Consider the following 12168-nt stretch of genomic DNA (forward strand, 5'->3'; position numbering starts at 1 on the left):
TGCCAGTTTTTCACTCCGGGAATGTATACAGCAAATGGCTGGAACGAAGCGGTCTGCCCACCTGAGAATGCCGGCTACCTACAGAGCCCGCCAGGACACTTGTGCCCTCTTGGTGATTGACATAAGCCATGGCATTGTCTGATTGAATGCGCACTGGACATCCTTGGAGACGATCCGTCCAATGTTCCCGCCACAGTCCAATCACTCTGAGCTCCAGGACATGGATCGGTAGTCTGGACTTTTCCAGGGTCCAGACCCCGAGCATAAATTTGTCAAGAACGCCTCCCCCACCCACACAGGCTGGCACCCGTGATGACCAACTTCCAATACAAGGAGAGGAAGGATTTGCCCTGTCGGAGGGCCGGAGAATGAAGCCGGAGAAGATCAGGGACCCTTTTGGTTGTCCCGAAACTGCCCTGTACTGTTTTGGTTGTCCAGAGACTGCGGATTCTTGTCCCATTTGATCAGAATCTCCCTTTGCAGGGAACTTGCATGGAACTGTGCAAACTGGACCACCTCGAAGGTCGACACCATCGGGCCCAGCACCCGCATGCAAGTCCAAAGGGATAACCATCTGCTGGACAGCAGGAAGCAAGTTGCAGCCTGCAGTTTCTGGAATTTGTCCAGAGGAAGGAGTACTCTGGCTAAAGCCGAGTCCAGAGTCAGACCCAGATAGTCTAGCTTCGTGGAAGGAACCAAAGCAGACTTCTGAAGATTCAGAATCCAGCCAAACTCCTTCAGAGTCCGTATGGTGATCTCCAGGTTTTCCACCAGCGCAGTAAGAAACTCTGCTCACAGAAGAAGATAGTCCCAGTAGCCCAAGACCGGGATCCCCTGCTGACGCAACAATGCTAGCACTGGGGCCAACACTTGTGCAGACCCGTGAGCGGAGGCAAGACCAAAGGGTAATGCCACAAACTGATAATGCTCCTCTCCCACGGCAAAGAGGAGGAAGCGCTGGTGACCGACACATATCGGGATGTAAAGGTAAGAGTCCTTGATGTCGATGGAGGCAAGATAATCCCCCTGATGCAGGGAAGCCACCACCATGCGAATGGACTCCCATTTTGAACTTCTGCACCCGCACAAATTTCAGCACCTTGAGGTCCAGAATTGGACACACCTTGCCTTCCTTCCTGGGCACTGTAAACAGGTTTGAGTAAAACCCCTGAAAACGTTCTGAAGTCAGAACTGGGACAATCACCCTTTGACGTAAAAGGTCTTGCACTGCCCCAAAGAGAGCCTGTAAGTGGGATCGGGGACAGTCGCACGTTGGAAGGAAAGAACTTTTCCGGAGGGTAAGAACGAAACTCGATCTTGTAGCCGAACCGTGTGACCTCATGGACCCACTTGTCTTGTACCAGGAAGTCCACGGGTTCGGGAACCAGAAAACTCATCTCCACACCCCAGATACGGGTGAGGGCGCATCTTCATGCTGAAGGGTGCCTTGTCCCCGGGTCTGGAGAAGCCCGCTCTTGACTTGCCAGATCAAGTTCGCTTTGCTCCTCCAGAGGCAGCCCTGAAGGGCTTTGATCCCTTGTCAGTTGACCCTAAAGGACGAAAAAACTTCTTATGAGCCGAAAAGGAGGGCCAATATCTACGATGAGGGTCCTTGTCCTTAGTAGCCTGTGGAAGAAAGGTACCTTTAATGAGGTCATCCATGGTAGCACCAAACAGGCAATCTCCTTGAAAGGGAAGATCAGTCAAGGCCTTTTAGAAGTCAGGTCTGGCATTTGAGCCAAAAGACACGCCGAAGGACCACTGCCGAAACAGAGCCGAGCCTTTAGGGGAGCCGCATCCAAAGAGGCATCACAGAAACTACAGCCCCTGGACTAGCTGGTCTGCCAGCTCAGCAAAGGCAGGGGGGAGCTGCTCCCCCCTCCAGGTTACGGCGCAAAAGCTTAGACCATTTGGTCAGAGTCTGCAGCACCAGGGCAATAGCGAATATCAGCCTCAGTGCCGAACCAGCCAGGGTGTACATATTGTGGGCCACAGCCTCCGCGCCATACTGTCAGCCAGGTCCTTAAAAGCCGGGGACTATTCAACCAGAATCATGGTGTCCTTGCTTAATCTGGAAACTGGAGGGTCCACCACTGATGGAACAGTCCACTTCTTAAGGAGTGACTCCTCATAGGTGTATCGCCTAGCAAATCGCTTAGGGACCCTAAGGGGACGCTTTGGTCGTCCCACTCTTTAGTGACAATTCTGTCAAAATAGGAGGGGAAAGGGAACACCTTTTCCACTCTGGATGGCTTGTGAATGCCAAAGGGAACCTTCGCCTCTGTCACAGCTGCGTCCTCCATCTTTACGGTCTCACGCACAGATACAAATCAGTGCATCCACCAGCACCTTTTCATGTGTGGTTGCAGAAGTGGATGAATCCTCTTCACTGAGGATCCAGGGCGCATGGTTGCAGACCCAGCAGGGTGACCCACATCCATGGTGGCCAAATCAGATTCAGGATCTGATGAGACAGATGAGGCACGGGAGCTTTTTGCCAGCCTGTCGCCCAAAAGCCACCTCCACCCCAGACACAGAGGACTCCATGACCGCCGTCAGTGCATCGATGGATGGTGGGGACCGGGAGGCCCCGGCAGCCTCAGAGGAGATCAGGTGGGAAGATGTGCTCCAAAGACTCCATGAGTCACCAGGGGGACCCCACAAAAAAAAAAAAAAGGTGTAAAACACTGCTAAGGGACAACCCTCACTGCTCTGGCAGCACCAACCGGTTGCCAGTCACAGAGCACCAATTGATCCTCGGCAAAGAGGGAGAGAACCCCACCAGACTTACCAACCCGCAAAAACTGGGCATCGCAGCCACCAAGAGAATCTGCACTGCACGAGCGGCAATCAGGAAATGAAAAAATCCAGGAGTCAGCACCAGGGGATGAGGAGAGGCTCCCACCGCCAAAAACACCGCCCAGAAAGCTCCACAGACATGGCCGCCACTGTTTTCTATGGCAAACCACCGCAAAATGGCCGCCGGATTAAACAAACATGACTGCCATGCATTGCACCACAAGGCTACAACAAAATGGCAGTGCCACTAGGCTCCCAGGGACCCAGGAGGGATCCCTAGGCCTCAGGGACAGGCCTAGGCAGGTAGGAGCCCCCGCCCGGTACAGTCGATCTAAAAATAAAAAAAATGCCAGGACCAGTGATCCCAGCAAGGAACGAGGTCCTTACTCCTGACTAGGCAGAAAAAAAAAAAAAAAAACCTGAGTACCTATAGCAGAGAGAGGGAGTATACCCCATGGGACTGCCAATAAGCATAGCCAAACTTTTTTTCTGCATAGTGTCCTACTCCTGTAGAGGGCAGTATAAGCATATGGTTAAGATCAGGATCTGTGTCCTTCAATGAACGAAAGAGAAAAACAGGTTTCCTTGGAGTTACTTTTCATTTAAGAATCAACACAAACATTTGTGAATGTACTGAAATGGATTAATACAACTTGACATGCAAACATATTGTATGCTCTCCATTTCACACTGCTTACCCTAATGGAATGGATTAGAAGGCAAGAAGAGCCCTTCACAAAACAGCAAATATCTATAAGTAATAAACTCTGAAGAGGAATGGAAAGGAAGGTCTGTTTTTAGAGCCGGTTCACACTACCACAACTCAAAGTCGTCCCGACTTTGAAGTCGCCCGTGCAGCACAACTTCATCACGGCTTGCAAACAACTTCTCATAATAGAAGTCAATGAAAGTCGCTCCGACTTCGCCCAAAAATAGTGCAGGAACCCTTTTCGAAGTCAGTCGCTCTGATTAGAACGGTTCCATTGCACAGCATGGAGCACTATTTGTCAGGCGACCAAGTCCCCTGACAAGTCAGAGTAGTGTGAACCAGCTTTTAGACTTCCTGTAGATGCAAAGTTTAACAAGCTTCGTGTAGCGCATTTAAAATGGTTATAAAGCGCCAACATATACCCAGTTGTGTGACTGGCCTCAAGTGATACGCAGAATAAACAAATCCTCCTATATAAGTTGTACCTGTTTATTTGCACTCTTCTCTACAGCGGTTCAAAGCCAGTTCATACCACAATTTCTGTGTTCCAGATGAGCTTCTGCATGAGCGTTGCGTTTGTTGATGTATTTTGCCACATTTCACACAGAAAGAAGGCAACATGTTCTACTTTCTCGACTGCACTGGTGTGAGCTAGGGCCATTAAAGTTTGGAAAACCCTGTGCATACTTTTAAAAAACACACTGGACTGCATCTGGTGTGAAACAGCCAACAATGCAAAATGTATGCAGCATGTCTGGGCTTTCAGAAAGCAAGGGGCAGGAAGCTCAAGTTACACTAGGCAGAGCTTAGTGAGAGCTGATGGAAGGGAAGCACACTGGTATAGAGCTGAGGCTGTCATATCAGACTGTGCTGGAGCTTCCTCCCTGGTCACTTTTTTACCTCTGAGGAAAACTGTCAGAAGTGACTTGTTCTGAAAAAACACAGTAACAGCATCTTGGCCAGTGGGTAGATGCTGGGACAGCGGCGACTCTAGAAATATATGGGGGGGGGGCACATAAGATATCACAGTCAAAACTGGGGGCTGGTTACTAATAATCACCACTAAAACATACAACAAAAAAATAAAATAAATTACTGTATATATATATATATATAAATAAGATTTAAAAATACGTGTAATGGAGTATGCAAGGATACCATTTAACTAACACCTAAAAGACAAGCTTTCAAGAGTTTTCCTTTCTTCCTCCGGTATGGTTTCAGTACAGCATTAGGGAGTGGAAGACTGGCATTTTAAACTGGCTGGGGATTTGGAATTTACTGCCCTAACATGGTTGCCAAAGCAGCCTTATGCTGGTACCAGCCCTGAGGTGTAAAGGGGGCATGGGCCAAAGATTCCAGCAGCAGGTTTAGCTCTGCAGAAGAGTCACCAAAACTAGTATTAAAGAGGAAGTAAACCCTCCTCTGCAACTTGTACCCATAGGTAAGCCTATGATAAGGCTTACCTATAGGTAATGTAAATATCTCCTAAACATGTACTGTTTAGGAGAGATTTACCTTACATGCATCCAGTGACGTCACTGGCGCATGCGCTCTGAAGGAATGGCCGCTCGTGCCGTTCCTTCAGAGCTCCGTGCCGTGACCGTTGGCTCCCGCGATCCCGGAAGACGGGCGACTGGACATGTCGCCCGTCATGCAGGTAAGCGGACGGCATGGCGGGGGCTCGTTCTAAGGTATTTCATAATGAGCTAGTATGCGATGCATACTAGCTCATTATGTGTTTCTCTTGCAGGTTGCAAAAAGAAAAAGCTGGGTTATACTTACTGATAACTCCTTTTCTAATAGTCTTCCAGGACAGCCCATGAGACGTTAGGCTCCTCCCCCAGGGACAGGAAACACATTCCAAAATTAAAATAAAAGGCGGTCCCTTAGTCCTCACCTTCAGTATTTCATGAGAACCACAGGACACCCTGTAAAACATATACATAGATATATAGACACATATCATACATTATACATAATACCAGATAGTTCGGGTGGGAATCCGGCTGTCCTGGAAGACTATTAGAAAAGGAGTTATCAGTAAGTATAACCCAGCTTTTCTCAAAGTCGTCTTCCAGGACAGCCCATGAGACGATGAGCAAGCACTTACCAGTCTAGGGAGGGACAACTGCCTGGAGCACCTTTCGACCAAACGCCTGTTCCTGAGAAGAGAGGAGGTCCAGGCGATAATGTCTAACAAAGGTCGAAAAGTTAGACCAGGTAGCTGCCTTACAGATTTGGTCTGGTGAGGCACCGGCCCTTTCAGCCCAAGACGTGGACAATGCTCTAGTAGAGTGTGCAGTAATGAAAGGTGGAGCCACCTTTTTCACTATATAGGCTTCTGTGATAGCCTGTTTGATCCATCTAGCTAAGGTTGCCTTAGAAGCTTTTTCCCCTTTATGGGAGCCGGAAAATTGTAAAAACAAAGTATCAGTCTTCCTGAAGGTTTTAGTCACCTCCAGGTATCTCAAGAGGGATCTTCTGACATCCAAACAGCTAAATTCTTTCTCTTTATTGTTGTTTGGGAAATTGCAAAAGGAAGGAAGGACTATGTCCTGAGTCCTATGAAAAGAAGAGACCCTTTTTGGCAAAAATCCTGGATCTGTTTTTAGCACAATCCTGTCATCAAAAATCATAAGAAAAGGTTCTCTGATTGAGAGAGCCTGTAATTCGCTAACTCTTCTAGCTGAAGTTATAGCTACTAAAAATAAGGTTTTTAGGGTGAGCATTTTTACTGATAGGTCTACCAAGGGTTCAAACGGACTGGTAACCAAGGCCTGGAGTACCAGGGATAGATTCCAAGCTGGACACGTTTTAAGCACGGTTGGCTTTGTCCGGGCAATTGCTCTGAAAAAGGCATTCACATTTGGGTCTTCTCTAAGGGAAAACTGAAGAAAGACACTAAGGGCGGCAGCCTGTACCTTTAAAGTCCCTAAGGAGAGACCTTTGTCTATGCCTTCCTGAAAAAAATCCAAGATAGTTGGTATATCTGGGGAATGTCTCTGATTCTCCAACATCCAAAAATGAAATTTCTTCCAGATTTTAGCATACATTTTTCTAGTGACCGGCTTTCGACAGCTGGTCAATGTTTTGATGACTCTGTCTGAGAACCCCTGAGAGCCTAGTATTTGTTCCTCAGATACCAGGCCGTCAGGTTTAGGGTCCTGAGAAATGGATGGACCACCGGACCTTGTGTTAAGAGATCTGGTCTCCAAGGTAAGGTCATTGGAGGTTGCGCTGCCAACGCCTGAAGGCGTGCAAACCATGGCCTTTTGGGCCAGTATGGGGTTATCAGTATCATCTCTGTGTCTTCTAGGATGAATTTCTGAAGAACCTGTGGGATCAATCTGATCGGAGGAAATGCGTAACAGAGTCTGACTTTCCAGGGGTGGGCGAAAGCGTCTATGCCTAACGCCTGATCCCCTTGAGTTATGGAAAAGAATTTTTCTGTTTTCCTGTTTGCCTGGGAGGCAAATAGATCCACTACCGGTAGGCCCCATGAGGTTGTGATTTTGAGAAACACCTCTGGGTTGAGGGACCAATTGTCCTGGTTCATCTGGTGGCGGCTGAGATGGTCTGCCAGATAATTCTGCGTCCCTTTTAGGTGAATGGCCGAAATGGATGTTAGGTTCCGCTCGGCCCAGACAAAGATTTTCTGTGCAATGGTTTGTAGGCCCAGACTTCGAGTACCTCCCTGCTTGTTCAGGTACGCTACCGTTGCTATATTGTCTGACCTGATCTGTAGATGGCTCCCTTCTACCTCTACCTGAAAAAACTCCAAGGCCTTTTGGACCGCCATAAGTTCTTTTTGGTTTGATGAAGACTTCCTTTGTGCTGGGGACCATGTACCCTGCGCCCATCTGTCCTGCAGATATGCTCCCCATCCGGAAGCGCTTGCATCCGTGGTAATCCTCTGTGATACCTGGATGGTCCAGTTTAGCCCTCTTGATAGGTGAAGAGAGGATCTCCACCACCAAAGAGTCCTTTTTATCTTGGTGGGAATCCTTACTTTTTGTTGCAAGGAACTTGACTGCCCATCCCAATTCTGTAGAAAGAATTTTTGGAGTGGACGTTGTTGGAACCTTGCCCAGGGGACTGCTGGGAAACAGGAGGTCATCAAGCCTATCACTCTTGTGACATCCCTCAGAGAGACCCATAAGTTGGTCTGTAAAGAGGCAACCATCAGGTTCATTTTCTCCATCTTGCACTGAGGGAGGAAGATCATCTGATCCCGTGAGGAGATTTCGTAACCCAGGTAGGTCACTCTTTGTGAGGGTACCAGGCAAGACTTTTGTCTGTTGATTATCCAGCCTAGGGAAGTTAAGAATTCCTGAACTATGAGGAGGTCGGCTTCCAGTTTCTGGTATGATTCTGCCACTACCAAGATGTCGTCCAGGTAGGGGGTGATCATGATAGCTTTTAGCCTTAGAGGGGCTAGTGCTTCCCCTAGGACTTTGGTAAAAATCCGTGGGGCTGAGGACAGCCCGAAGGGCAGTGCCCTGAACTGGAAGTGCTTGACTTCCGGTCCTATCTTTACTGCTAGCCTCAGGAATTTCTGATAGGATGTGTGTATGGGGATGTGAAAATACGCATCTTTCAAATCTAGGGTTGCCATGAAACACCCTGGGAACAGTAGGTTCCCTATGGAGTATATTGATTCCATGCGAAAGCGTTTGTATGCTATTGAAAGGTTCAGATTGCGTAAGTTCAGGATCAGTCGATGACTTCCTGAGGGTTTTTGAATCACAAAGATGTGAGAATAAAACCCTGTTCCTTGTTCTTCTCTGGGGACTGGGATAATTACTTTTTGATCTAATAGGTCCCCTAACTGAAGACTCAAGGCGGAGGCCTTGACTGGATCCCTGGGAAGATTTGTGATCAGGATCCTTTCTGGAGGTTGAAGACAGAACTCCAGCCTGTGTCCTTGGCCTACTAGGTCCAGAATAAAAGGGCTGGAAGTAATCTTCTTCCACAGTGGGAAGGCGGCCCCTAATCTTCCTCCCACTCTGAGAAGGGAGTCATTGGGGCTGGTTGGGGCGTTTAGGAGGGTTAAACAGGATGTTACCCCTCCCCTTTCCTTTATGCCCCGTCCAATGTTTTTTGAAATTTTGCTGAGTTTCAAAAGACTTCTGCTGTTTGCCCCTGCCACGAAAATTCCTCTGAGCATAGGGGAATTTTTTCTTATCTGGGAATCCCTTCTTTTTATCCGCTGTACGCTCCAGGGCTTCTGTTAGGCCTGGGCCAAAAAGGTGGTCGCCTGTGAAGGGAAGACCACAAAGGCGAGATTTAGAAGTAATATCTCCCGACCATGTCTTGAGCCATAGGCTTCTTCTGGCCGTATTAGCTAAAGCTGAGGTCCTTGCTGCCATTCTTACAGCTTCAGCTGAAGAATCCGCCAGGAATCCTATTGCCTGGAATAAGAGTGGAAAGGATTTATTAATCTGTTCCCTCGATGTTCCTGCAGTCAAGTGTGTTTGGATTTGAGATAGCCACAGCTCCAGGTGTCTGGCTATGCAGGTGGATGCCAGGGCTGGCTTTAAGCTCATAATGGAGGCTTCCCAGACCCTACGTAAAGAGATATCTGTTCTCTTATCCATAGGGTCTTTTAGTGCTCCTGAATCCTCAAATGCCAAGTCAGTTCCTTTGGAGATTCTGGCAAGAGAGGCATCCAGCTTAGGGATTTTGTTCCAGGGCTGTTCCACACTTTCGTCAAATGGATACCTTCTGTTTAAGTTTCTTGGAAAAAAAGGCTTTTTATCGGGAGAATTCCATTCCTGTTTAATCACATCCAATAGTGAGCTATGCACAGGGAACACTCTAGCATGCTTTTTATGACTAGCGTACATTAAGTCATGCTTAGAGAGATGCACTTCTTCCTCCTCAATCTCTAGAGTGGTATAAACCGCTTTGAGTAGATCATCTACATCCTCCAGGCTCAGTTTAAAGTTGGAGCTATCATGGGAAACATTGCTTTTTGGTTCCTCTCCTGATCCTGATCCCTCTGCAGAAGAGTGGGAAGAAGAAACTTCCTCCTCCAAAACCAATGGGTCAATTAGGGATGGTGGAGCCTGAGCTGGGGTGGAAGGCTGGGCTGGTGCCTGCATCTTTTCAATGAGAGTCCTGAATGAACTAAATGTACTTTTTAGCTCATCTCTCACTGAGGACAGCATTTTCTGGGTAGAGACTGCAGAATCGTCTCTGACCAGTTTAGCTATGCATGCCCGGCACACTGCTTTGTTCCAAGAGGAACTCAATTTTTCTCCGCATACAGCACATTTCTTTTTGGGGGGCTGAGGTGGGTTATTGTCCTGAGCCTTGGCCTGGAAGATAAAAAAGACAAGGGAATTTAATTAGAGATACTTGTCCTCCTCCCACCTCCCATTTTTCCCCCTCCACCTTGTGGATAGAAAAGAGGGAGCGGTGCTGCTTAACCCCTGCCCCTAACGATAGAAAAGAGAGGGGGGAAGGGGAACGGAGTTCCTAACAGGTACCTGCAAATAGGGTGTCGTTCCCCCTTGCTTACCTGAGAGGTGCCGATGCCAGAGCCGACTTCCGCCGCCTGTGCGGTTGCTGCCGTGGTGTCCATCGCTCTGTATGGTGGTCCCAGCAACTGCTGTTTCCCCTAACATCGGTCGCCCATTTGAACTCTCTGTTCGCGCCTTCGGAAACTGGAACGAGGGTTTCCGGCGCCCGCGGATGCCGTCACTGCGCCGGAAGTGACACTGTCACTTCCCGTGAGGCCAGAGTGGATACGCTGAGTTCCGCCCCCTCCGTCTTTGGCGCCAACTTCAAAATTTCTTCCGAAGTTAGCGGTTCACGGGTACACAGCACTGCTGCTCCAAGGAACCGGCCGACCAACGGAGTGAACTCCCCAACGCTCCACCAGACAGCATCCGTAGTCCTGCCGAGAGGCTAGGAGAACAGGAGACAGCGGTCAGCCCCTATTGCGGCACTAAGGGGTACCGCTATGGGCCGAGGAGATGCATCTTTCCAAGTCTTTCCATGGACAGTCCAGGAGACCGGGAGCTTCAGTTCCAGGAACATGTTACCCCCTGTCCGGAGGAAACAAAAATACTGAAGGTGAGGACTAAGGGACCGCCTTTTATTTTAATTTTGGAATGTGTTTCCTGTCCCTGGGGGAGGAGCCTAACGTCTCATGGGCTGTCCTGGAAGACGACTTTGAGAAAAAACATTTTTTTGGGGGGTTTACAACCTCTTTAATGCTTTTACAGGCTGGCTTTGGTTAAGCCTTCCTCTTTCCTTGGTGACAGAGTAGCTTTAGTATTCTAAAAATTCTATGTATGTAAAATGGGGCAGTTCAGTTTCCTCATATTCAGGTTCTGCTTTGCAATACTACACAATGGTTGAGGTTTACAGCTTCTTATCACAATGTAAAGTTTATTAGTCAGCCAAGACAAAAACTAACAGATATTCAGCCAGATATAAAGATAGCTATCAAAAAGGGGATGTATATATGTAATCTGGTACTACATATATGGCACATCCGGCATGTAAAAATGTGGATCCTACATAAAGACTTGCTCACCAGTAAATGTTATAACAACTTAAAAAACATGCTAGATGCACATGCTCGCTAGAGCCTTCAGTTCCTCCCCCTGTATATGTCTAAATGTCCCTCACTGCCCAGGAGTGTGCAGAAAAAAAAAAAAAAACCCACCACAACACTTTTCACCCAGTTACCACAGAAGAGGTTGCTAAACATTGTTCTGCGTATCTAGCCACCTGCCCTCGTTTCCTCACAACTACTATGGTCACCCTCTTGCATCTCACATTTTCAAACTCTCCTCTACTGGCATCTTCCTCACCCCTCTAAAACATGCATTGGTCACCACAATACTTAAAATGCCTTCTCTGGAACCTACCACCACAACTTAAGAACCATCTCATTGCTCCCGTTTACCTACAACTTCTTGAACGCTGAATCTACAACTGTCCAAGCTTCTATCTCACTGATGAGAACCTTCAAAACCCCTACATTCTGTCTTCTGCCTCCAACAATCACTGAAACTGCCCTCCCAAAACTCACTCATAACTTTATACTCCTACTTCTAGTATTAATGTTCTTCTGTACAGGCTGGCTTTGGTTAAGCCCCCCCCCCCCCCTTTCCTTGGTGACAGAGTAGCTCTAATCTTCTAAAAATTCTATGTATGTAAAATGGGGCAGTTCAATTTCCTCATATTCAGGTTCCGCTTTGCAATACTACACAAGGGTTGAATAGTAGAACACCCACCCCTCGTCAAAACAACTGTTCTTTTGGCCTTCAAGACTGCTTTTACCTGGTTCTCCTCCTACCCATCTCAGAGCACCTTCAGTATAATCTACAATTCTTTATCTCCCATCTCTTCTTCTGATTTCTGCAGGGGTACCTCATACCCATTTTATTTTCCATTTACACCTCCTCCCTAAGTCAGCTGATGACCTTCTCGTAGCCTCTACACTGGATGACAAATCTCTAAACCTCAGCTCACCCACGGAGTTTCCACATGCATCACAAACTCACACCACTTCCTCAAACTCAATCCTTCAAAATACTGAACTTCTACCCCCACACCCTCAACAGGGCCATCTTTAATGATTGGACCCCAGGCAAACATTTTCTTGGGCCCGCTCAAATCCACTTAACTATTTGCAGGGC

The 12168-nt window shown here is 47.8% G+C and overlaps 1 protein-coding gene across 2 annotated transcripts in view; it reads right to left on the minus strand.

Moving 5' to 3' along the window:
* CIZ1 (CDKN1A interacting zinc finger protein 1) overlaps positions 1 to 12168 on the minus strand; it is a 63803-nt gene that overhangs the window by 28078 nt on the left and 23557 nt on the right. The window lies entirely within an intron of this gene.

The sequence above is a fragment of the Pelophylax lessonae genome (assembly GCF_965119305.1).
Source record: "Pelophylax lessonae genome assembly, chromosome: 7".
Lineage (NCBI taxonomy): Eukaryota > Metazoa > Chordata > Amphibia > Anura > Ranidae > Pelophylax > Pelophylax lessonae.